Below are 26,922 nucleotides of genomic sequence, written 5' to 3'. Positions count from 1 at the left end.
CCTACCATGGTCAGGACTTCTTTGGATGGAAAATACTGTACTGAAGAGCACACGTAGACATGAATGACAGCCTTTCGTTTGGACAGAGAGGCTGTAACTCGCTCCCTTTGCATATGTAAGTCCTTCTGAGTTCAACTGTGTTCTTTTATATGACTCTGACTACAGCAAGCAATTGATCTGGTAACCCATGAGACCACGAGGTTGCATGTCACATCTTGTGCGGTGTATGGTAGTGCCAGTAACTTTAGCAGCCCCTTCTCAGCAGCACAGCTTCAGGTGCAGCCATATTTTGTCCTAGCTTTTATCAAGCTGTCTTTTGTTAAATGGTATCTAGAGCCTCAAACAGTCCTTGACTGGATTATCCAGCACGAAATATGAAATTTGGCTGACCTTGATTGAAACAAATGGCAGACATCGTGGTATTTTAATCATGACTGGGTTGTTTCCTCAGAATTTGTTCTAGTTAAACATCAGGTCAGGATGACTACTCGAATGGTCTTGCTTTTTTACAAAGTCTTAAAGTAATAAATAGTCTGATAAATTTTGGGTTCATTTCATTAGGCTAGCAAGGGTACTGCTTGGGAAAACAGCTTTTGTACTTTTTAAATTACAGAGTGAAAATTGCATATATATTTTTTCTTTTTACTTCTTATCTATATTTTAAGAAGTTTTGAAAATAATTAAACATCTGGACTACCTGCTGAGGTAGGTAAATGTTGCTATCTTAGTTTTTCTGACAGGAAACCTGAGGCACAATGCTTTGCAAAACCCGAATCCACATGGCTTGGCTTCAGAAAAAGACAAGGAAGATCAGCACTTGTCAGGGAGCAATTAATGGATTAACAGAATAAGGTGTGAGTGGCTTTCCAAAGGCCAAACTATAAAGTTGTGGACAGGCAGCTGCAAGTGTTTGAGTTAATGAGTTACCAACGGTGAGCTGAACTGTGAAGACTCCCAAGATAAGTGCTCCTAGTCACAAGTGATGCATGTGATAGCACAAATCCCCACGCCTGCTTCATGTTGTATTTGTGCTGCCTTAGGATGGCCTTGCCATAGCTCAGCTGATTTCCGAGGCCAACACAGCATCTTGATAGCTGGTGGTCCTATGTCCCTGTGTCTGAGTCCTCCCTCCTGTGGTGTGATCCTTAGGGATTCAGAGAGCTGCTCTACGCATCCAGGTATGGGAAAGCAGCTGTAAGAGCCAGTTTGGCTTTGGTTGTTCTCAATAGTATCCACGGACTTTGATGATTTCCACATTTAAAATACTTTCTTATACTCAAGGAAATTCTTCACTTAGAAATCACTTCCTTCAAATTCAGTCTTCCCTTTCAGTTTAGTAGCTTTTACTGAAAACAGCAGAACTTAAAATTCATCTATACTTAATGATAAGCTCCTACAAGAACCATCACTCATCTGTGCATTGAAAACAGCCCTTCATCTTGCACTCCTTCTGCTTTCTGTTCAGCTGTGTCCCAGCCCTCATCAACACCTCCCCATGGGAATTGTTATATTAAAAATGTAATGACAGAAGCATTGTTTTGTACAGGACCGTTCAGGAATACGATGAATGCTGTGCAGATGTGCATACTGAAACCTCTGTATCTCTAGGAAATACACTGAGGTATTTTAATACATTTTTCTCTAAAGCTGTAATTAACCATAGTCAGCAGCATGCTTGAAAGGGTTAAAGGAAAATAGGTTTGAGGAAATATTCAAAGCCCTGAGTAGGTGCTACATATTCGGCCACACAGTTGCTTGCATGCTTGCAGAAAACGCAATGGGAAGTGTGTCAATCACCTCGTTTTGCAGATGCACATAAGCCTGTGTAAGCAAGATGCTGGTTGCCACATAATTAGAGCACAGGGCTGTGTCCCAATGCCCCAGTTTCTGTTTGTGACACTCTGGTGGCCTGGTGTGTGACAAAGGACAAAGCATTCAGCTTCTCCAAGTCAGTGTCATCACGAAGCAGGGTGACCGCGCTTCCATGTGAACCAGCTGGTGTGGCAGTGTTTGGAGTGCTGTCAAGATCCTGAGTACAAAACTCAGCGTTAGTCACAGCGTTATCTTCCTCACTGTTCAGTATAGCTATCTGCTAAGTCCAGGTTGAGATCTCAGAGCTCATCTGCAAACACCTGATAGTTTGTCTGAGGCTCTATAACAAATATTTCCCTTTTTGCTTCTGCATGAGGCTAAAATTTATCAGGTTCCTATACAACTCTGCAGAGTAAATTTCAGTAAGACGTGGGACCTGCCAGAAACCTAGGCACTCTGCTAAGACGCATTTCTTCAACTCTGCCTTCACTACTGAAAGCAAAGATAATAGCAGACAGCGATAGCAATAGCTTTCTAAAAAGTTATATGTAATGCATGAAAGTATAAATGCATTAGATAGCTATATTTGAAAAGTGAACTGCACATATTCATATTTATTTTCATCTATGAAGATTTCTTCCTTGGAGGAGAAGAGAGAAAAAAAGAAAGATCAACATGTGACAGATGCACATCAGGGAAGTGGGTTGTCACACTGCAGGGAGGTGTTGAGATATCACAACGATGGGCATGCTGTACAAACCTGAACAGAGCAAAATACACTGTTTGGAAAACTGAGCAGACGTAGAAATCATTAACTAAGTTAGTGAGAAATGGTGCTAGGGTGAAACACAATTTTTAAATAATATGCAGTCTGGAGAAATCTCTGTAAAACAGGTGTTAGAGTTTCAAGTTGAACTTTTTACATTTGTCCCTAAAGGCAGATCTGTTAATTTTTTTCCTTGTGAGGGTATAGGCTTGAGGGGAATCACCTGTACCACAGCGGTATCCTTTGCTTTTAGAAATGGAACTGCAATCTGCTGCCTGCGCTGCTCTCAACTGACCTTTGAGTCTGCTCTTGCAATCCAGTATCTGTTTTCTGAGCCTAAGCTTTAAGTCACAGGCTTTGCAGCAGTCTCCCCGGAGAGCTTTGAGGCAGTTCATCAAAGCAGGTGGAAGGAAGAATATGTTGTAATAGATCTTTCATTCTTGCGTATGAGTAACGAGAAGGAACAAAACATGCTGTCTGTGGACATAATTTTTCTTTAGAAACCAATCATACCAGGACTATAAATATAAGCAGTGTATTACAGGTGTTACATGCAGCCTTAAATATTCTTTTCTGGTGCCAAAGTGTATGCATTGGTGTGATTTCGTTATGGACAGAGAGAAATATTGTCTTTTATTTTGTGACAGCTCAAATATTGTTTTAAACAAATTACTCCCAGGACATGGCTATACTTCATCCTGAATGTTTTTATTGTCTGAGCAGCTCAATCCAAATGATCAGAGTTTGTGTTCAACTTCCTACGTAAGTTAACAAGCTATTTAAAATGCTTCGTGACTGGAGTTTAACCAGCGTCTCAGAATTTATGCTTCTGCTTTGCTTGCTCAGCATCAGTACAGCTCATTCACCATTCAAGCACTTATTTCCTAAAGCTGCCCATTCCTGTTCTTGGTACCTGCACTCCAGTCCCCCTTGAAGCTTGGCTTTTCCTGTAAATCTTGTGCGTCCTGAAGGATGTGTGCCTCTACCTGGGGTAAGTTATTCCTCCTTGGGCCTGTTCCAGCAGCATTCATGAACTTCCGGACACTGTTTGGAAATGAGTGTGAAGTTGAAGCTAGCCGCCCTGCTGCCCAGGAGATTGAGTTGCTGTCATATTGCATCTGACTTGCATCAGATCAGAGTTTAGGATTTGGGTGATTTGTTCTTCAGATTAATGTCAATCTGTTTTAAATTAAAACACCCTGGGGCAAATCCTTTGCTATGATCAATGAACTGTCTGGCTGCAGTCAACCAACATTACAACAGACATGAATTTGGCCTCCAGGTTCATTGCCTCATCCCCTACAACATCACTTTCCTTATGTGTTTCAGACATCAAGCCTTTGATCCTATGAGCTGTTGACCGTCTTCCACGGAAATCAGTGAGAATGGAAGGTGCTTCAGTGTTCAGCACCTTGTTGGTTTGACCATAAGAAATGGACCACATATCTGCTCTACCTAAAATACAATTACAGTGTATCTATGAACAGGAAATCTGCTTTGCACCTGTTTTATCACAGGAACAATAGACACAGGAAGTATTTGGAAAATGAGGAACACACCTGTGTGTGAGCATATAACAAAGCATCTTTATATATAATCGTTTACAATAAGTCATTTCAGAGATGACAAGCTGTTTTTCAACTTCATGTCACCACTGCCTGATGCATCTAATTAGTCCTGTTCTCCAGCTGACAAATATCAGCTGCTCTTTCTAAAACATGGTTTCTCCCTTAAGTACATCCCTCTGGCAAAGTTAAATATTAATTATCCTTTTTTTATTTTATGATTATTCATGGGTGCTAATGTCACTACACAATGAATGGATAAGTCAATACCACAAAATACTAAAAGTGTTGTTTCTGAACCTCTACAGCAGCTGAAAATGCATGTGGCCGTTGTGGCTGGCCTGCGTTGACAGCCACGCACATCAGTGGTGAGACCCAAGTGCTGTTGTTTGGTGGATGAGGGCACTGGACCTGGATGTGAGAAATGCACCTTCTCTTGTCAGCTCAGATGCCGGCCTGTTTTATAACAGCACACTCCCCTTCGTGTATTTACCTTGCAAGGCACAGAGCAGCGCAGATACTGAGCCCAGGTGCCTCTGCACGTCTATGTTCTGTGGAGCTGGGATGGGCTTTTCCTTGGCATTTAGGCTGGAGCTTTTTGGGATCCTCCTATCGTCCCATCCACCCTTTGTGTCAATGACTGCGGGAGCCAGTAATGGGCTCTGCTCTTAACTCTCTGTCATGCTTTGCCCTATAGCTTCGGTAATTCCTTCTCTCTCTGTCTGCTGCCACCCCTCAGGCAGAAGAGCACAGTTCTTCACTTGGGAGAGGTGCTTAAATAGTGGGAGCATCCTTGTTGCATTTGTAGGTGGCTATCTCACACGGATCCTTTTTCTGCTTGTCTGCTTTCTATCTGACCACCATGTCAGTACGCTTTCTTTCCATGCCAGCTGTCTGTACACTGGCCTTCAGGAAGATCCATACCCAGGCCTTGTGAACCAAGCTCAAAAATGGACTCTGAGCAGAGAGATTAAATTGTAATCATGTTTCCTGAGACCAGTTATACCAGCTGAATGCACTGCGAGACATCCTTAGCAATTCCCACAAAAATGAAGTTGGCTGTTTTGTCTGCCTTGCTGCCACACCGACGTGAAGGTCGATGCAGTTATTTTTTTTTTCCACCTGAAGGAGACTTCATATTTATTCTGTCCAGCCTGATTTGCAGCTGAACGCAGCTGCTGGCCCCATGCAGGGACCTGATATAGCTCTGCAAGCCCTTATCCTTTGCACCTTTCAAGGTATTGTGGGCGACTCTGAAGCTGTTCCCTTCCTCAGGTGGCTCTCAGGGTACGCAGCTCCACTTTCGTCCCAATGTGTTTTGCTCACTGCAGCTCAATCCACCTCTGTGTGGATCAGAAAGATGCTGAAACACAGGGGGATTTCCTGCAGCTCATCCATTGCCATTGATACATCCTTCTGACCCAACTTTCTGAATGTTTTCTAGTATGACGAGCATTTTCTTACCCGCCTCACACAACCCAGCATGTCCAAAGCTCGTTGTACTGGACCTTCCTTTTGGTAGACAGCAAAATATTTAGAGGAAGCCTGACTGATTCACCGAGCCAGACCATAGGACTGAAATCATAACTGACACTTGTTAGACCCAGAGCTAACGTTTTTGAAATATGTAGATGAGAATTAAGCTCCATCCTAGAGCAGTACGTGTTAGAAGCACAGAGTGTTTGTGGATACATTCATGGTAAAGATAAAGATTAATAACATCTGTGAGTGCCCTGCTCGGGGAATGGAGTGCAAATAACTGTGCCTGGGTACCTGCCACATGTGTAGGCTGTGGTTTTATTACCTGAAAATTTGCATCTGTCTCTTGTGTTGCTAAGTGTCTTAAAAAAAAGGTAATGTTATTTGACACCTGAGGAGGTTTTGGAAAATGTTATTTTCTTCCAGGTTAGGTACCTGCTAAAGATCCAACTCCTGACCATAAGAAACCGAGGTGGGTAGAATATATGTGAACATGAAAGCTCCCAAACTGGCAGTCATAGAGGATATTCAATCATTATAATTATTTCCAAGTAATTTAGCATATCTCTCATTATAATATGAGGTCATCTTGATGCAAAATAATGTCTAATTAGACACAATCCCTTTTCAGATACTCGTAATAGATTCCAGAGGAAAACCTTTTGGCTCCTCTTATTGGGAGCTTTTAATTCTTAATTTACCTTTTTTTTTTTTTTGTAATTAATTTTTTGAGCAAACAGGGCAAATCAATCTATTTAAATTAATTAGCATTCCTTCCTTGGTTTCCTAGTCCCCCTCCCCATTACTCCTTTTTTTTTCCTTCCACTTATTTGAATATTACTCTAATTTATTCACGTTTGTTTGCAACCAGTGCATAATGATTTCAAGACATAGGCAGACTGCAGCACCAGAAAGGTTGCAGATCTGGGGAGGAAGAAAGGAAGGAAGGAAGGAAGGAAGGAAGGAAGGAAGGAAGGAAGGAAGGAAGGAAGGAAGGAAGGAAGGAAGGGAGGGAGGGAGGGAGGAAGGAAGGAAGGAACAAGGAAGGAAGGAAGGAAGGAAGGAAGAAAAATTGGTCACTTTCATGTAGCTACAAACACCTTCTTTCATCAGGACTGGTTGAGGCAGCAGCAGAGTAAAGCAACATTGTGGGGCTAAGGTAGGACAGGGTAACGGAGTGGTGGAAAGGGAAAACCATAACCACAGAGAGGGAAATCAATGAGCACTTGAGCAGGAGAACTGACTGATCTGCATTTACTAAAAAGCATTATAAGCTGAATGTTGTTTCACCTTGATACTTTACAAGAAAGTCCCTATGAGATCAGATTTGCAAAGAACACCTGGGCAGTATTCTCAGAAACATATCTCATCTTTATTAGTGTTTGTACAGTCACTTTCTTTTTCCAGTGTTTATACATATCTGTTCTTTTACCTTACACAGATGTACCATACGCTCCCTAGCAGGCAGATTTCTGCTCTGGTGCATGCTCTCCCTTTCTCCCCTTGGAGCTGTGAATCTCTCTAACTGTGAGAGTCAACACTGTCCAGTGGTTTGAGATGTAGGCTGGGTGCCAGGAGCTTTTGTCCTGGTTCCTTTCCTAATTCGTTCTGTATTTTCTGTGTCTGTCAAGCAGATGGAACCTTTGCCAGCACCCACAGTGGTTCCACAGTGTCGTGGAAAAGTGACAAGAAAGCCGTGTTCTTCATGTGGTCCCTGATGTTTGGTCACTTTGCTTCTGTTTTGCACAGAATGGGAGTGCTCAAAAACCAAGGAACCCTAACTTAGCAGCTGTTTTTGCCTTTTCTTCTTGTTTTCCTCATCTGAAAGAGATACGTAATGATACCTAATTCCCCTGGGTATGGCAAAGATTAATTCATATTTGTAATGTACTTTGAAAATAGAAATTGCTAAGTAGTATTAACTAAATCAGATATTGTTTTTCTGTTTAACAGGATCTTTATCTTTCCTATAACTTGCTTCTGCTGATCTCAGTGTGTACTTAATGTATTTGGAATTAAATCCAATAGGAGTTTAGATTCAGGGACAGAATGACCATGAGAGAGGAGGAGACTTTTGTGAGATAGTAGATTGCTACTTGGAGATGCAATCTACAATCTCAGTTTGAGGACCAGATCAAGGTGAAATAGTGTTCTGGCCTAATAGATGCATTCATCTAATTTTCTGGTCAATTAAAAATCAGCCCAGACAATGCATGAAGACTGGGGAGATTAAATAGAGTCTACAGAAATATCTTAGGGAACAAAAGAATACAAACAAACTGAGTCTGCTGGGTTGGAGCAGTTGGGGTAGGCCCAGTAAGAGGCAGTGCCCCTTCTGCGAACTTTGCTGTGCTAAATGAATTGTGGTATTCATGATTACTTCTACACTAGTAAATAAAATAGCCCAAGAAAGTGCTCGCTGCCCAAGGCCAGCTGGCACGTCATAGCTTTTGACCATAAATTCTCTTCCCTTCCCACCCCAACAAGGTGGCCCACCCAAAACATGTATTGGGAATGGTCCCTGGTTGTTGCTGAAATGGGACCAGGCATTTTTTGAGAGTAAGCTGGTTGCTGTGGGACAAGCCTGTGCCGAGGACTGCACTGACAGCCCAACAGTGGGGTGATCCTGCACCAGGCCTTGGTCCCGTGCCCTGGCCCTCTTTGGTCATCTGCTGAAGATAGCCCATATGTCTGACTCCTGACTGCATCCTACTGCTCCTTCAGCCTTTCCTTGGATTCTTGGCTTGAATTCTTGTTTTGTTTGTCTTGGAATAGCCTTGACAGGATCTGCGCTGTCTTCTGGAATGGGTCAGGTCACTCAGCCCGTGGCTGGCTGCTTGATGGGCAGAGGGAGATGTGTGATCCTTCTGCACAGTGGGAAGCACGGGGCTGCATGATGTGTGAAGAGTAACGGGGTCAGTGCCCTGCCTCAATGGATGGGTGCACGTATGGACCTCAGTATATTTGCAGGGCAATTCTCTGGGCTGTCATTTCCCAGTCGTAGACTAGCTCTTAGGCGGTAATAACTTTGAAGCAAGGAAGTGGGTCTCAGCTAATAAAATGCTTTCTATATGCACAAGGCAATAGAAGTTTGGTAATACTATAGCTTTAGAAAGTGAGGCAGAAAGTGATTATGAGACCTAAATAGCTTACTCTGGAAGAACTAATTTCTTCTAATTTGCAAAGCTGGAGAGTGTCATGTAGATCATTTTTAGGTTTCTGTATGTAGTTACACATACAAGTGTATTTATTTGACAAAACACTGGGAAAATGGGATGATGATCTGAAATTAGAGGCTGACTCAGATGATTGGAATTTAATTTTGTCAGCGAGTGAAATTAGTAGCAATGAATATAAGACATAAAATGACTTTATCAAATTTCCTGCACAGATCTTGTTTTACAGGAGAAAGAATGTACAGCACATAAAAACAACTCAAAATATTATAATAAATGTAAAATGATAGTCACTTCTAGCATATGGCAGAAAGAAATGAAAAAAATCCAAAGCCCGTTGCTGTCTAGGAAAGTGCAGATTGTGTCATTTATCTTTAAGCTCTCCCAGCTCCAACGAGGTATAGGGGGAAGCCTGAATGTACATCCTGCTTGTCCACTTAGTAAGAAAAGCTTTCCAATACTGTAGATTATTAGGTTGATGTCTCTTACTGGGACAACTAAAATGCAAAAGCCCATCTAGAATGTAAGAACGAGGGCTGGGCTTCTGAAGAACAGAAATTGGCATTCCTTGGCCAGAGAAACAGATGCAATCATGAAATGATGTTAGGCCAGGGAAACATGATTTCTCTGCAAGTATATGCCCCCTACTTCACCTGAAAGATTCTTATCTGTTTTCCCTCCGAAAGTGTGCATAGCTAGATTACTCACACAGATTATTTTGCTTCCTTTTATGCATCAAGACATATGTTTTGCTATTGTAAGGAGGCTTTTGACTTGTGGTTGCAAACTGCTGTGGAGATAGGTCCTAGGTCCAAAGGTTAACAACCCCTCTCCCAGCCCAGTCTTATCTCTAGCATGAAAAGTGTGACCAGTTCCCTCATAACTGACATTTTAGTGGCCCAGTTTGCACTCTGCTTTGAAATCCCTGAAATTCTGAGGAGCTCTTTGGGCCTGATGTAGTAGGTAGCAAGCACATGTCAGAGGTGGTGCAGGAAAGCACTCTGCTGCTAGGGGCCTTGCAGAGCCCCATCCTGCTTCCCTGACAGATAGGGGAAGGAACTGGTGGGGAGGAAGGTACATAGGTACCTTTCTTTCATCGTGGTCTTTGTTTTTCCCTTTTGGACACATCTCGAAGGGACAGGGTTTCTTTCTCCTCAAGAATGCGAACACTGTTGATAGACCTTGCTTAGGATGAGCAAAGTAGGGAACGGTTTCTCCTGTCCAAAGGCTATGAGCAGCCTTGTTTTAAGAACAACTTTATTAAATAAAGTGATGGAAAAATATGCCTTTGATGCAAGCAGTTGGACCCTCATCCCGATATAGCCACTTCCCTATGACAGTACTGTGTATGATACAGTCTGAGCTTCATGCAGTTGCCAAAAATTCTCCTCTATTATTTTTTTTTCATGGTTTTAAAGCCATTTCCAGTGTGCATGTGAAGATTCCAAAAATATTAATACAAATAACATTAAAAGATGTTTCTGGTGCTCCTATTTAGGCTGTTCTTGGCAGAGGGCTGGGGAGTTCAGCTAGAGCTGCCCAGGCTTGCCAAAGCCAGCTGAACAGCAGGTTCCCCCTCCTCCTCCCTCCACCTCCAAGAAGGAAGAAAAAAGTCTGTCATGCCCTAGATAAACTTTGAAAATATTAACAGAAATAAGCGGAGAATGGTCTAGAAGCCAGATGTGGTGGGGAGAGAGAGGAAAAGATTTGGGCAGCTGTGAAATGGTAGAGGGGAAGGGATTTATCATGGGATGGTAGGAAGGGCTGCAGAGGGGATTAAAAACAGGCAAGTGAACATTACTGGAGGCTGATGATATTACAAGGGAAATAGCTGCTTGCTTCTGGCTGTGTAGGAGGCTTGTCAGACTTGGGGAAGTAAAAGCATAGTGCTTACATCGACAGGATTTTTTTTTATTTTTCTTTTAATGGCATCTGGTCCTGTGTTGCATTTGGGCATGATATTTAGTGACCTACCTGCATGTGACACATTTGCTGTAGGCAGTGTTGGTTGCTGCAGCTGGCAGGGAGAGGAAAGCTGACAGAGGGGAGCGTGTGGGCCCGGCACTGTCCAAGATCTCAGTAGGCCTGAGCAGGGTACATCGGTGTCAGCACCAGAGGTATCCCACCAGTGATTTAAGCCATGTGAGTTTCGATGTTCCAACTTGAACTTTGGCTCTTGGGAGCCGCTGCGCTGAAAAGAAAATGTGCATTTGATTACGAGTGAAAAGAAGTGCCTGAGCCATCTTCTGCAATTTGAAAAAACAGGGCTTTGATTTGGCCTTTTTGTTGCACATTAAAGTGGGACATGGGGAGGAGGGAGGGTGAATCCTGCCCTCCTCAGCTTCTTAGCAGCTGTGTGGGTGCAACCCGTTATTGCTGTGCTCGCAGAAATACCACTACCTGAGCCTGGGCTTGGCCACATTCAGTGTTGGCCAACTGCTTTTTTTTCCCTGCGAAGAGCCCTCTGTGGCCAGAAACATTTAATGAGTGAGGGAAGAGACCTGCGTTGTGCCTCGCTGGCTCGGAGGCGGTGTGGGAGAGCAGAGGAGAGCTGGGCTGGGATTTAACTGGCATCCAGCAAAGCCCTGTCTGACCCATATTTGGGATTGCGCAGGTCCTCTTGCCATCACAGATGTTCTTTACAGCTTGAGAGTTGTTTTCTTGGTAGCGATGCTCTCTTCTTTTCTTTGAATCCCAGCTGGCATTTGCCTGATGCGGACAGAGCTCAGGAAGCTCTCCAAGTCCATTTCAGTACATTAGATGTCCATAAAGGTTTAAAAGTGCTTATCAGTCTGTGACTTTGCAAGAGCATTTCAAACACGCTGCAGAATTAGCAGGTCAGATAAATGATGAGCAGATCTTTTTTACTCTTATGGGTCACAGACTTCTTTCTTTTTCACTGGGCCTAGAGAGTTACTGTATGAAAAAGAACTGGGCCGGATAAACCAGCAGTCTTTCCTGAGAACCTTGTACTGAGGGATAATCATGCAGTATAGTAGGGAACAGAGAGAAGAGGAGCTATTGCATCCAGTACCTGAGTTATTGGAACACGACTGCATGTTCATGTGAGCCAGGAGAGAAAGATTGTTTTTCCTTTCTGAAGAGGGAAAATTGGAGGGAAACCGTGCCAGAACCTTTCCAGGTTTAGAGAAGTGGAGGAAACACCTGCTACGCCATCAGCATTCTTGTTAACAGTGACTGCATGAGTGACAGAATCTGTCCCTTCCGGAGATGATTCAGACTCAGAAGACTCTTGGTAGTGATGACACGAACGCCTGGTAGCTCCTGAAAGCAGAACTAATGAGCAGTGCCACTCACTTAGCGTATGGTTTGACAACAGATGCACATGTTGGTAATTAAGTATTTGGCTGCATTACATTATTTTATTTTTGGATTTCTCAAACACACACCCATGGCAATCTCTAGACTCATTTGCATGATTTAAAAGCGCTAAACTTATATCATAACAAAGGTAGAAATATCAGTATAGGGAAACTGAATCCCACTTATCTGAAGGGCTCAGTGGTCATCAATGCCTATAGGCCTTCCTGTCCACCCCAACCTTGGAAAAAGAAGGCTTTGTGTCGTAAAAATTAACATAGGGAGCAATCCCAGGGACTCCTCCCTTGTGCGAAGTTGAGTTCAGCTATGTCTGTGGTTTTAGACCAAGCTGATGCACAAGTCTTGGAGCAGAGTTTTCTTCTACTGAATGATCACATCCATCACTGCTTGTGACCAAGCAAAGGCTTGGAATGGTTTTGAACCTCATGAACTCCATAAATACCTTAATGTAGTTATACCTTGCAGCACAAAGGAGCAGATTCATATACTTCATCTGAGAAGAGATCTTCTAGAATGTTTTATTCTGTCCTTGCATGCCAGTGGTTAAGGTATGTCACCATGTTAATGCTGACCTCAACTATAAGCTGCAAAATATCTATGTCATGGTGCTTGTTGGGTATCTTGCTCCCAAATTTATGCCTTTTCTAACTCAGTCCAGATACTTATTAAAACTCTCCTTTGGAGCCCGTACAGCTTTGCTCTATATATCAGATGCATTGGCAGGACGGTTGCCCTAGAAATGATGGAACAGCTCATTCTGTCCAGGTTTCTGTGGTGGGTTAAGGAAGAATTAGGATGCATCATAAGGACATGCTGGAGAAGTATATGATGACTGTGGAGGTGACCTTGTCCAGGAACAGTATATGACATTACGGCTTTACCTGGACATTGTCTAAAATGAAATAGTTTTCTTTTGCACAGAGGTTAGGAGTTGGGCCAACTGTGTTGCACTTGAGTTTGTTTTGAGATTGTGAAAGCAACAAAACTAGTGAGAGGACCTCTCTGATATCCTGATGGTAATAATGGTACACAACAGAGGTCCAAGATCTACTGGAATATCCTTGTAAAACCACCTGTGAAGTTGGTAAATATTTTGAATGTCTGGAGTCTTGTCTAGAAATTCTCAACCTTGTTTTACAGTTCATAGAAATTCCAAGAATTTGTCACCACCTCCTTCCAAAAGTGTAATTGTTCTCAGATTGTGCCGTCTTTCAATGAAAAATAAAGTACAATCTCCTTGTTTTGCTCTCTGTATCTGAGCATGGTTCTAGAGCTAAAATTGTAAGATGCTGTTTTACTGAGAGGTGTCTCTGCTTAACTTTCTCGGTTCTTTTTCACTGTCTAGAAAGTCTGCCTGCATACACCAGAAAATGGTTATGGCTTACACTGGTAAAGAGGTTAGCTATGCTTAATAAAAAAAAAAAAAAAAAAAGCTGAGACCGAGAACATTTAGGAGCTTGAAGGAAAAAGACAGAAATGAGAGTACTAAGAAGAAAGATGTGACCAGGCAGCTCCACCTACAAACTGTAACCCCCCAGGGCAATCTCAGATTTCTGCTATGTACTAGCATACAAAACAGATTACATCCTAACACAGACTGTGAGCATGAGAGTATTGGAAATATGTTGCAGGTGTTTGATGGTAAACAGTGTTTATAGCTGCCAGGATGGAAACATTTATGTGTGTGAGTGAGTGCAAGTGGAGGGCAGGCCTCAAACTTTCACCCCATTACCTTCATATTTCGGTTTTGCTTTGCTGAGTACTAGATGCCCTGTGATTTCATCCTGCTAGTGAATTTAAGAAAGCACTGATGATTTTACTTGAGTATGCCCTGTGCTAAAATTTGAAGGCTAGCATCACCTGAGAAGGAGTGGGCTAATTTATCACAGGAACGAAAATATACAATGGAGACTGAATGGAAGAGGATGAGCTCTGACAGGCATGCTTTTACTTTTTCAAGCAAGTATTTTTTGCTTGGGTGGGTGGTGCATTAGTTATATATACAACTCATGCTTTTAGCTACAGCAAAATGTGAGAAGGCATAATAATAGCTCTTCACGTTAAGGCTTCCTCTTTTTTTTTTTTTTTTTCTTTTCCTTTTCAGTTCAAATACTTTGAGATTTTAGATTATTCTCTTTCTGAGAACTGGGGGAAGTATTTTTAATACCTCTCAGTGTGAGCGGTGACTGGGTTGCCCATAGCTTAATATGAAAATAGCAGTAAATTTACTAGGGAGTTGAGCCAGAAGGTTGGACTTCTAGTGCAAGGTTCCTGAGTACTGCCTTGCAGTGGTTCCCAGTCAGTCAGGAAGATAAAGAAAACAAACTCATCTGTCCCAAATACAACAAGAAAAAAACACTTTAGAAGACTTAATGTGTGAAGGGATAAGTGTGCTATGGTGGTATCTTTATTCACAGGAAAAAAATGAAAAGTGGTGTTAGTATAGATTTAACAGAAAAAGCAATCTGTTTACTAAATTTTTGCCCTATACTTGGTGTTTGACATGCTCACAATGAAACTGTAGCTTGAAAAGTGACGAATGAACCTGTCGTCTCAGCTGTCAGGGAGGGCAGGGAGGGGATACGGGGTGTTTACCACAGCCCCAACACACCCACTGCCAATGCGTTTTTTTGGGTGGGGTGGTAGTTGAGGAAGGGAAGGTTAATGAGCTTGTTCAAGCGATCTTATGCAGCAAACCACTATAGGATTGTCCTTCCTCCTTTGGGTGAAAATTTCCCCTTGCTTTCCCTTTTGGAAAATGTAGTTCCTAACTCCCACATGTACCGGTCTAAAGTAAAAAATAAGAACATTAACAAGAACATAAAATGGCTGCCCCAGCTCTGTCTTTTAATGATAGTCAGACAGATGCCTAGGCAAGCGTATACAGGGCAAATGTGGGAATATTTGCTTAAAAATTTACTTCCTTCCTAAGCCATAGAAGTCTGTGTCTAGTAGCCCAGTGCTATAACCCTTCATTTTTCATTCCAGGAAATGAAGGATTAATGAACCCAGGCCCATGTGTTACATTGTGTGCGCACCTTTGCGTGTTTAATGGGGGCTGTAATGTGGGGCTGCAGAGGTCTTTCCAGCAGGGCTTTCTTCAGTTGGGTGCTTAAGCTGGCTCCTTACTTGACTGTAGAGCAGCCATGTAGGTACTTGTCTTCTTCAGCTCCAAGAGGACTGTGCTGTCAGGTTGGCTGAGGTGTGCCTGACCTCAGGAAGTGAAGAAGCCATCCTCCTTTACTTAATGCGTGTGTGGTGCAAGGATGAGGGAACACAGAACGGGAAACATGCTTCCTGCTCACTTCAGAAGACTCAATAGGTCTGTGAAATCATCCTATTAATAAAACAGTTTTTTTTTTTAAATACCAGTAAGGTACAAGTACTTTAAAAACCTGTAACAGTTTAACCCCAATGCAATGTAATATACAAAAATCTTGAATAACGTGCAGCTGATTAGAGTTCAGGACTAGGGTCTGCAAAGCTTCATTCACACACCAAGTCCTACCTCCTGAGAGCTGCCCTCCGGAGCCCCGTGGGTGGCTGGGCAGGATGAGGAGCGGAGGGCACAACCGAGTGTTTTCACAGCACACAAGCTGGGAGTCTTTGGAAATCAGAACGCCCCACTTCCTGTTTTTCTCCCCTTAAACTGGGCAGATGCTTTAAACAGCAGACATTTCTTCGTTAATTTGTAGCTGTTAATTCATTTATAAACTACATGTGCTTCACGAGTGATTATGCTAATGTACTTAAGACTATTTAAACCCTTGCACTGATTAGCCTAACCATTTATTTTAACTACATTGTACAAATAAGATGTTATCTTAAAAATGTTTTTTAACAAAACTCCATAATCACAAATATGCGACTTTATTAAATCCAACTCTCAGCTTTACTGAGTTCAGCCACTTACTTACACGTTATGTTTTGCTTTGTATTCATGTATACTAGATGCTGGGACTAGGCTGAAGAACACATTTAATGGCAAAAATAACCCACTAACTTTATATTTCATCCTGTCTCCAGGCAAAAGAGTCTGTGGGGTCACACGCAGCTCATGTATGCAGAGGAGCAAGCAGGCTGTAACCCCTCTGAGGCAAGTGTAATGCACTGGCTCTCTGCCGTGAATTAGCACAACATGGCCCTGGCCCTGGTTTCTGCTGAGGTCTGCCAGGTGCTACAGGGCTGCAGGCAAATCACTTACCCTGTCGGGCCTGGTTTTCCCCATCTGTATGGGGTAATGATGCTTGGCTACCTTTGACGTTTACCGATGAGAAGCGCTATCTGAGTCATAGGCGTTGCTGCTAAAGGTATTTGGAGTGCTATTTCTTTGGGCAGCTTCATACTGAAGGTGGCTGAGGCTGTTCTGAGTAGGTTTCTGTGGGGCTGCCGTGGTGTTGAGGGGTTGGTGGCATCACCTAGTGTCATTTCAGCTGAAATGATCCAGGCATAATCAAGAGATCCACATCCCTTACAGGGCAAGGCCCCCATCCTGCCAGCCCTGGAGAACTTGGAGAAAGCTGAGGAGCAGTGGTGCTAATGAGGACAGACACTTGTAAATGTTTCCTCCCCAGCAGTTTGTTTGGGCTGGTTCTTTCTCTCCATATTTAGCACTGTCAGCAGCAGCATTAGAAACAGTTAACTGAGCTGTGGGCTTTGTGTAAAATAACTGCGAAGGTCAGAGTGAAACACAACATACTTATCTCAACTCATCTGAAAATTACCCTCATCAACTGCATTGTTTATGCCTGATAGATAGCCTGAGCACCAATTATGGTTGTCATTTCCTGAGGTGCCATCCGGGGTAGGTGTGCAGGGTGGTGATACACAGGGAGGGATGGGGCTCAGTGACAAGAGGGTGATAGCAGCAGTTCCCTGAGGAGCCAAGCATAGGGCTGCCAGCCCTGCGTTGTTAAGATCCCATGCCAGCTCACCTTGGCATCCTCCATTCTCCTCCTCTATGCAACAATCTCAGAATTACTACGATTTTTTTTTTTTTGAAGTGATGCTGCTGTTGCTGATGGTGCTGCGCGGAATAAAAATATCGAGGCATTTCCTGCCCCAAGATGGCCACTCTCAGAGGCATGGCCACTCAGGCAAGATACAAAGTTGGCTTGTGTTGTGGCTGTTGTTCCCCTTTGCTATCAGAGTCATATTCGGAGAGTCATACAGGGGTCATTCTCCCTCCTGTCCTCTTCTTTGGGGGAGAGCTGTGAGCTGGGGAGATTGGTGGAAGATGCAAAAGAGAAGAGGATGTGGGAAGATAGAGGCTGGGCTCATCATGGAGGGTGGGATGGGAGAAATATGATAATACAAAACAGGGGCAGAAATGAACCACTGGGGAAAGTGAGGACCTTGAAGGGGTGACAGGCAATGGCAATTTGATATTTACATCTTTTTTTTTTTTTTTTTTTTCCGTGCCCGAATGACAGCAGTTTGTTTCTGGAAGGCTTTGTACTGTGTGTCCTCCTTGGGCACACATGCAGGAAATGGATCTAATCTTGTCCTAAAGATGTGCAACTTGCATTGAGCTATTTTAAGAACTCTGACGAGCAAAGGAGAGCAAATGCATCCCAAGATCCGTCAGGGGCATAAAGCTATAAGCTTTGCAAAGTGGTGTCAGATAGGGGAAAAAAAACAACAACCTGACAGACATCTGTTATAAAACTACTTGCAAAAATGTGCTGTGGAAGGAATGTGTGGAAGAAGCTACGCTACTTTGCTAAAATGTGATATTTAGAGACTGAGCTTGCCCAAAGGGGCAACTGCTTATACACATGCAGCCCTGTCAAGCAGAACCCCTGCACCCGCCCGTTGGGAATACGGACACCTGTGCAAGCGGGTGTTGGCTTTTGCATACACAGAAGCTGCTTTTAGGGTGCATGAGTGCAAGCACTCCTCCCTGACCATCTGCAGGTGCACGGCTGCATGCAAAGAGGCAAAGGGAAGTTGAAAGGAGGCAAGAGCATGTACCCTTCATAGTAAAAAGTCATGAGTCACACCTCAAAATACTGTCAGATTCCATGTTTTCAGGCTTTTCTCTGCAACCAGGAAAGCCAAAGTTTCAAGGACAGGAGATAATAACCTCCAGAAAAGAGGACTGTGAGCCTAGTGGAGCATGAGAGCTGACAACTCTGAAACTTTACCCCAAAATGTCTCAACACAGCTGCAGCTAAACTGCCCACAGCACAGATTCGGTATCACGCTCAGTGTCACAGCTGAAATGTAAACCAGGAGACCCTCTCGTTGCCTGTCCTTGTCAGAAAGGACAGCGAAGAACAGAGCTGCACAGTTTGTGGTGACACGACTCCCACAAGAGTGGCAGCACCAACACAGGGATGCCACACATCAGCATGCATGTGTGCAAAGCACGGCCTAAAAATGCAGGGAAGGAGGTCTGCTTTGAGATAAGGCATATCAAGGTCAAGCTAAGTGCATAAGAGCTAAACACCCATGTCACTGCAAAATGGGTAACAGTTGCACTTCGGTATTTATGCATTTAGTGTCATAAGAGAGTGATCTTTCTTAAGTAGAGAGATATGCAGAAAGTGTTATGGATCTTAGGATGGATTATATAGCAAACTGAAACCAACCTAACCATGAGCACAAAACTATGCTGCTTTTTCATCCATGCTACTAATTAAGGGAGCTAAAAATCGTAACTACTTTCTTTATTAAAAAAATGAATACCAACTTTTGCACTTGTATGGATTTCTCTGAAAAAAATGTCATGGTCATGAGAACTACACTGTATTGCAGAAAAACTTCCTGCAGAAAGGCAAATACAGACATCTAAAAAAGAAAGATGAGTAAGAAAAAGAGGGCCTATGATTTAATTGGAATCAATGGGAATTGTGCCATTTGCCTTTGGTGGCAGCAGTATCAAAGCTGAAACGCCAACTGTAGTTTATTTTAGATTGCTGCCTGTCTGAGTTGAGATTTCAGATATCTCCGCAGGGTTCCTTTTCTTTTAACTATCGACAATTTATGACTGCAATATATATTCTACACATTATCCTCTGTGAGAGGATCAGCTGAACCAGAAAGGTCTGTGGGTGAGGCATGACCTTTTCCTTTTTTTCCGAGAGGTACATCGGCAGGGTGAGAGTCTAAAGAGGTGGGAGGATATTGCCCTGTAGGAAGATGTGCCTGGGGACCAGGCCTCCAAAACTGCATGAATGCAAAGGTGAAGGGTTTGAGCAAGTTGTGCTATTCAGCACTTCTCAGGTAGAGTTGGGGAGCAGGAGCCAGCTAAGTGGGCTGGAGACGGAGCAGCCTGCAGGGTGAAAGTCTCAGCAGGTCGTTGGCTGAGAACTGAGCTCTAGGCGTGAAGAACCAGTGGGGAGGAAGGGGTGGAAGAGCTCGATGTTGCCAAACCAATTCTTAATGTCTTGGAAAGTGCTGCATTATTGTGAAACAGAGCACAGGGGGATATATCCTCATGTAGAGAAGAAGGAAAAAATAAGGCCTGAAGTCAAAGAGGCTTGCAGAAGGCAACAGGGAAGTGGTATCTGTCTTGGATAGATATAACAGTCCGTGTAACATTAACAGTTCCTATATGAGAGTAGCAGTACTTTTGTTTGCTGGTAAATGTATATGTTTATCTTTGGATGATGAATGAAGAATAGTAGACCCTTTATCTTCAAGAACAATCAAAATGTTGCTGAGAAGTCAGCATCTTCTGCAGCCCCTGCCCGCTCATTATTACTGGTTAGTGGGAGGGGATGGTCAGAGATCCGTGCGGTATGCTAAGGCAATCAGACAGGGACAAAAAATAGCGGTGAGCACAGGAGACACCAGGTGACATGAAGAACAGGTAACTGATGTTGGAGGGAGAAGAAAAGTTTTAGATAACAATATTCAAGAAAAAAAAATCATGAACGTTGGCTAGGAGTAAATGCGTGAAGGGCCAGGGCACAAAAGCAGCATCCTTGAGGAGTCATATGTAGAAACTATGGGCACATGTTGTAACTGCCTGGTCACTGAAAATATAGAGGTAAGGTGCACCTTAGAGAAAAAAAGTTGTGGTTTGTAGAACCTGATGTTCCCTTCGAAGTTTCCTGGAGTGATCCTGCTGTGGGTTATTTTGCCTGATGGGTTTACTGAGACAGAGCCATAGTTGTGTTTTCTCCCTACCCTTTTTATCTGCTCAGAGGAGAGGAATACCTGACTTGGAATATGCACTCAGCTCTACTCCAGTCCTGTCAATGTCTAAGATCAGGCCATTGATCAAGCCTTCATATTGCAAAGGAATTATGAAAATCCTCGCACTCTTCCCCTTATGCACTGTGTCCCACAGATGGGTGTTACTGAAAGTGCCCAGAGGAGACATTACATGACATAATAATAGAAAGCAACCAATAGGAAATTCTCTCTGCTAGAGCAACCAGCTGAAGAGATAATACAACCTCTTATAAATAAGGATAAATGATGACTGAGGTGTTTCTATCCCAATAAATTGTACAACACATGCTCTGATATCCTAGGGTTTGATCCAGCATTTCTTAAATACTCTTATGTGCAAATAATGCTGAGAAGAGTTTTGGGCATGTGGGGAATGCAGCTAAGGCTCAACATGTAAAAGATGTTGGCAAATTATTACGTGAAGCACAAAGGCCACCTGGACTTGTGTCCACAAACGTTCCAGTGACAGTAACCAAATTAGGTTTTGTTGGGTTGCTCTGAGTAGGAAGGGTATTTTTGCTTTGCTAAAAGAAACAGTAGAATTCATGGAGCTGAATGTTAATGAGGCCATTCAAAACTAAAATGAGAGTATCCAGTCTCTGTCAGTCTTTTCACATAATATCATACTTAAAAATAAATCAAAAACACAAACCAAAGATAAGTGAATTATATCAAATTTTAATTTGTTGGCATTATTTGAATATTACACACTTTCTGCATCTCTCTAAGCCACAACTAAATAGATGGGATCCATCCCCCAGTTACCTGTACTAGGTTCTCCTTCCTCATTTCAACATGATTCCAACATGTTGAAAGTGCTTTTAATAAATGCATGAATTCAGACACCGTTACTAAAATCTTTAAAAAATGAGAACAACTAGCAGTATAGGGGACCATTCTAATTACAGTATCTGTTGTTGAGCTTTAAATATCAGTTTCACTTTAACAGGCTGTCTCTGTGTGGTTTCATGAAGCACTTTCGGAGGAAAGTTGCACAGGAAGGGAAAGGATTCAAGAACAAGGGAGTGATGGCTGCAAAGTGAGATTTAGTTATTTGCTGTGAACCCAGAGCCTGACAATCGATTATGACAAATTTATCAGCCCAGAGGTAAACACAAAGTGGTTTATTAATGTGGGTGGCATGATTGGCATGAATTAGAAATAGTACTGAGCATTTATAAGGTGTTATTATTCTGATGAAATTAAACTATTTTAATATACTGGTTAAAACAGACAACATCCTTTTTAAAGACAGGAAACTGAGGCTTAATAAGGCTTAATGACACACACGGGGTCACATAGAAAGTCGAGGGATAAGCAGCTGACTTAGAAGACCTGACTTCTGTTATAATGCTCTACATTAGATGACAATCCTCAACAGAACGAATGAACGGAAAAAAAAAAGACAGACAGATGGAGAATGAAAGGAAACGTGCATAAGCATTTGAAATATATGTAGTGGGCCAGAATAAAACAGATGATAGAAACCCTTGCTCACTTTTAAAGAGAATTAAATGTATTTGCTTGTGGTGCATTTGGAATAAGGGGTTACTGAAAGGGATGATGGGGCCTGTGAGAAAAAGTGAAGGCATTTATTGAGGGTGTTGCTGAAAGCTTTATCTTTGCCTCCATTTTCAGGAAGGAATAGAGGACAGATGGCAGAAATTTCCCAAGGGAGAAAAGCGAATTACTAGAGAAGATCGGGATCACCTGAACAGGTGATCATGAAATCGAAATGCCTGAAAACTCAATTTCTCAAGGTCGATATAACCCATGCTTAGGTAACCAGCTTTCCTGAATGCTGAGGCAAATGGGACAAAATGAGATAACAAGGAGGGGCCAGAGGACTGGTAAGAGTGTAACATCAGTCATAACCTAGATGAGAATCAGAATATATTAGAGTATTATCAGCTGGGTGGTTTCTGTTTTATGTGTGTTTCTGTACCACACATTTCACTGGAGTATTCAAGCACCTTCAGTAACATGTGCCATGTGGTCTTTGTTCTCTCAGCCTCTCCTCCTGGAGAATGAACGTGTCTTGGAGGGCCTTGTTTCAGCAGTATTTTTTTTTTTACTAGTATTAACTTGTTTGTTGCAGGATATTTGTTGTAGAGGGATGGGCTAAGGAATGTGTCCTGTGTCTGAAGTGGAAGGTTGTAGGTTAGGGAGGGGATGGTGCATTTCACAGCATCGGTTGCTCCTGGAGGAGGTTTAGTTGTACTGGAAATTGCTGGAGATTTAACAAGGACAGGAGTTCCTCCCTTGCCATAGCTGTTGACCTTATCTCCAGCTGATTTGCGTCTGCTTTCTCTCCACTTCAGGGATAAAGATGCTTTTCACTTCAGACATGACCATCAGACTCCAGCTGTACAGAGGAATGCAGTTCTGTTCCAGTCCCAGTCTAACAACCAGGTTTTGTGACATGCCTTGTTCCTAATGCTGTAGGAGTTAAATGCCTAAACATCTTTAAAATCTCTTTTGACTTTATTCCAATTTTGTCCATCTAGCAATTGCGCAAGTGTACACAGTGTCCCTGTGCTTTTGCATCATTTAGGTAAATACTGTAGTATGAAAAGAGACAATAGCCTTGGGGCAGATGCTGGAAAAGCTAAAGCAAAATATAGTGAGACAGCTTAAATACTGTGATCTGATTATTCACAGTCAGCATGACTGCATGAGAAATACTATGTCGAACAAAGAGAATCTATTTGTTTTTATTTTTACTATTCTGAGGAAATGCGAAGAATTTCAGTAGACTGACATTGTGACTAGAATTTAACTTATGGATCTTATGGAGAAATCAGATATTATAGACATTAATGGAGAGTGATCAATCTTATTTAGTGTTGAGGAGCAGATTCTTAGTTTTAGGAAGCCTCTTCCAGACAAATGTCCAGTTTTGATCAGAACTGATCCTTTTTCTCTCTTCTTAGTGAATGTCACAGAAACTTGCCAAAGGAGGCATGAGCTCTAGAGGATGCTCAGAAAGTCCTGTACTTCCCATTTTGTCAGAAATGACTACTTTTATCTGAAATCCTTCTGTCCGGTCACAACTGAACTGATGATAGGTTTGATAGAATCATCCTGCTGCGTCCTGGCTGGGCTCCTCTCAAAGAATTAATGTCTAGAGTAAGAACAATTTTTGGATGACTAAGAAAAAGCTAGAGGATATTTTGAGATGGAACTAACAAGTTATTAGCTCTGACCATGAAACGTGTCAGAGATGCATGGTCATTCCTAGATTTCATATAGCCACACTTTTATCTCTCAGAATTTGTAGTTTTCTTTAATTAAGAGCATTTTTTCTGAAGTTAAGAAACCATTTAGAGTGTCTATTGTTCATTACTCTTGTGTTATTACTAAGTCTAATTTATAAATATCGAGGGAATTGTATACAGCATGTTACCTCATCTAAAAGGTACAAGTACTAATGCAAAAAGTCCCTTGCCCAGCATGTATGTCTGGTGTTGCCCACAATGAATGTGTCTTTGACAGAAAGTATAGATGGAAAAGAGTCCACGCATGGCTGATGTTGATTGAAGATATGTTTATGCCCAATACAGTAAAGATATTGTTCAATACTTATCTTCCTTGTGAAAATATTGCTATTGCAATAGTACCAATGTTTCTATATGTGTTGATACAAGCACCAACTGGGGAAGTTCATTCTGCCTCTTCACATATGTAAGTGGTGTTGAAAATCATCCTCATGTATTTTTCATGAGTGTCAGCTGTCCCTGCGATCACGCTGCTGGCACTTCCAACTTGATCTGTCTGAATTTCCTTTGAGTACCGTACCAGGCAGTGCTTCTGGATGAAGCTTTGCCCAAAGGCACTCCCGTGCTCTAGACTGGGTCGGGATGCTGGGCCCAGCTGTGAGCTGTGTGTGACATGAGGAGTCACCCTTGCAAGTTTTGCCCTGCACTCATCGAGCTCAGCTCCTTCCTGCCTCCCCCGTGCTCGCAGCGCTTCGTGGGTTAGCGCCGCTGTCCGCAGGGGCCTTCCCCGTCCCCTTCCCAGCAACGCAGGAGGGAGGCTGTGCTCACACACCATCTAAATCCGGACCAAGAGGTGCAGCTCGCTCGGGTAGGATGCAGGTGGTGGGAGTGGGAGTGTGCAGCCGCTGGCGGTGGTGCTGGGTGACAGCTAACCAAGACGACTTCCTCCTCCCACGCACGGGGCCCAGATGAGCCGCGCTGCGAGCCTCGCACCGCTGGGATCGCTTTTCTGTTCTCACTCGCTGTCGAGACGTGCGGCAGGCTGTCGGTCGGAGCGGGTGGAATGGGGTCACGTCATCCTCGCTGCCATGTCAGGATGGGGGTGATGGGTGTCTCCTGCACGCCCAGCTCCCGCGGTAGGTGAGGAGTCCGTTCCCCAGGGGTGTTTGGTGGCACTGCAGCTCTTGGTGTGTTGTCATCCTCCGAGGAGTTGGTTCTCTTCATTTAGATCCATTTCTTACACAGAATACTGACCAAAGTTACATGCTGCTCTACAGGAGCAGCAGATTTGTCCCCGAGCTTTTTATCTTCCAGTTGTTCAAACCGTCCTCCTATGAATGCTCAGTGTGAAGTGGACCATGAAGAAGAAAATTAATTCTATCCCAGTTCAGTGTAAGGTATTCTGCATACTTTAGACCATCTGTATATAAAATGGTCAGCCTCTTTCTTCGCCCATGGCAGTCAGGACTTTAGGGCAATTTAAAGCAGTTGATATCAGTCAGTCTGCTCTGTCAGATACCCGGGTACACCGCGGTGAGGAGCAAGATTCAGACTGACAGTGCACTCTTCAGATTGCTCATATATCTACAGTTTCTTCTTGACTAGATATGGTGTCTGGCTTAATGCGCGCTGAGGTGGATGAGCAGACCTGGTTATTGTATTTACTTGTACAGTAATTAGGATTGATACCCACTGAAATCTCAGCAAGAGCTGAATGAAATTTAATTCCACTGCACTCAGAGGTGCTGCTTTATGGTCCATCACTGGGACTCCTTATTTCACTAGTGATAAAAATAATAAATAATGCAGCTACAATTGATAATAGTTTAGTGCAGGTGTGTTGTTTGAATTGGGTTTTACAAGAACAGGTACTCACCTCATCTCTTGCATAGCTTTTCAAGGAAATCTACAAGAGCTTTTTTTAATTGTAATTCTATGTTCTTTTTATACCCATGATTCTGTGTGCATAGCGTGTTATGAACATCAAGTATGCACCTCCTTTCTGTGCTGCAAGCTTCTACTATGGAGGGAGTACAAGTAGGGATAATAAATAGGAACTAAATTTACATTCTTTTTTTTCCTCCTTTTTTTTTTTGTTGGAAGTAATTTACATGTTATGCTTCTGGATCCTAAAGCAAAAGGAAATGTGCTTGACGCTAAAATTGGCTTCGTGGCTCCAGTTTTCTTAGCTCTGCACCACCTGCCTCTAATCAAACTGTCCAATTACAGGAAACAATTGTTTTCTTGCTTTCTGTTAAGTGCAGAAATTCATCCACTAAAGGACTTTTTACCAAATGTTGCTTTTAACAAAACCACTTTCACAAATTGTTTGAAAAAAAAGTGTGCTGATGTTTATGTCCAGGATGCATGTTAGAACTCAAACATATGGTCACAAAGATCCACACAAGGTCATTCGCAAAACAGTAATATTTATCTTAACTGATTGTAGGGTTTGGAAATCTCTATTATAGTGGGAGCAACTTAGTGGACATTAATAGACTTTCATTATTGTGGTGGTAAGCTGAGAATCAGGCCCTGACCTATAATTATCACGTACATGAAGAGTACTGATAATACAGAAGGGAAATTGGTCTCCCTAGATATGCTTCCTTATTGTGAGACAATGACTTCAGGCTGTTTCTGAGCTCCAAATCTCCCATGTGAAGACTTGCTGAAGGAGAATAAAGTAGAATAAAAAGCATATGAATAGAGTAAGAGGATCCAGCTTTGGTTAACAATGCTTTCCTTGCAAAACTAGATCCCAAACCAATTTATAGCCTTAACACAGTCAGTCAACCCTACAGAAATACATGAGATCACTTAGAGAAAGTGAATACACAACCTGTCCTCTGCAATCTCAATAGGGATGTATGCTTGTCTGCACCTAACAACTGCCTTTTATCTGTAAAGGAACAGATTAATAAGGAAAACAGTAACAATAACCTCTATAAATAAGGGGCTTATCAATTATACTGAAAGTATTTGATTGCCTCACAAACTCTGTATGAAATAAAATAGACCAAGTAGGAGTGTAATGATCCTAGTTAAGAGGCCTGTATAAAAAGAGATTTAGAACACTGTAAAATTTCCTTGAGAAGCATAAGACAGTTATTGGAAACTACTGAGTGGAGGAAACATGAGGAGCTACTATTCGCTGTCTCATAATATGAGAAGGTGGGGGGTATTCTATGAAATTGACAGTTGATAAATGCAAAACAGATAAATGAATAACTCGTGGGCATTAACTAGTAAGCCATCAGCATGTGGAATTAATTTCCATAGGAAATCTATATTAAACTGCAGCACAATTGGCAGCATTGCTACAGCCATGTTGAGAGGGATGATATACCAGAAACAACTTTTTGTTTCCAAAATGTGTT

At 42.5% G+C, this 26,922-nt stretch overlaps 1 protein-coding gene across 1 annotated transcript in view; it reads left to right on the top strand.

Annotated features, from left to right (window-relative positions):
• The window catches only part of LOC308192403 (uncharacterized protein), a 173,236-nt gene that overhangs the window by 85,907 nt on the left and 60,407 nt on the right, over nt 1–26,922 (top strand). Inside the window, exon 6 of the mRNA XM_080585974.1 lies at nt 21,963–24,682. The gene's annotated coding sequence lies outside the window, so the exon portion shown is untranslated. The remainder of the gene's footprint in view (nt 1–21,962; nt 24,683–26,922) is intronic.

Source organism: Anser brachyrhynchus (genome assembly GCF_964034855.1).
Source record: "Anser brachyrhynchus genome assembly, chromosome: 3".
In the NCBI taxonomy this organism is placed as follows: domain Eukaryota; kingdom Metazoa; phylum Chordata; class Aves; order Anseriformes; family Anatidae; genus Anser; species Anser brachyrhynchus.
This window is presented reverse-complemented; position numbering and strand designations above follow the sequence as displayed.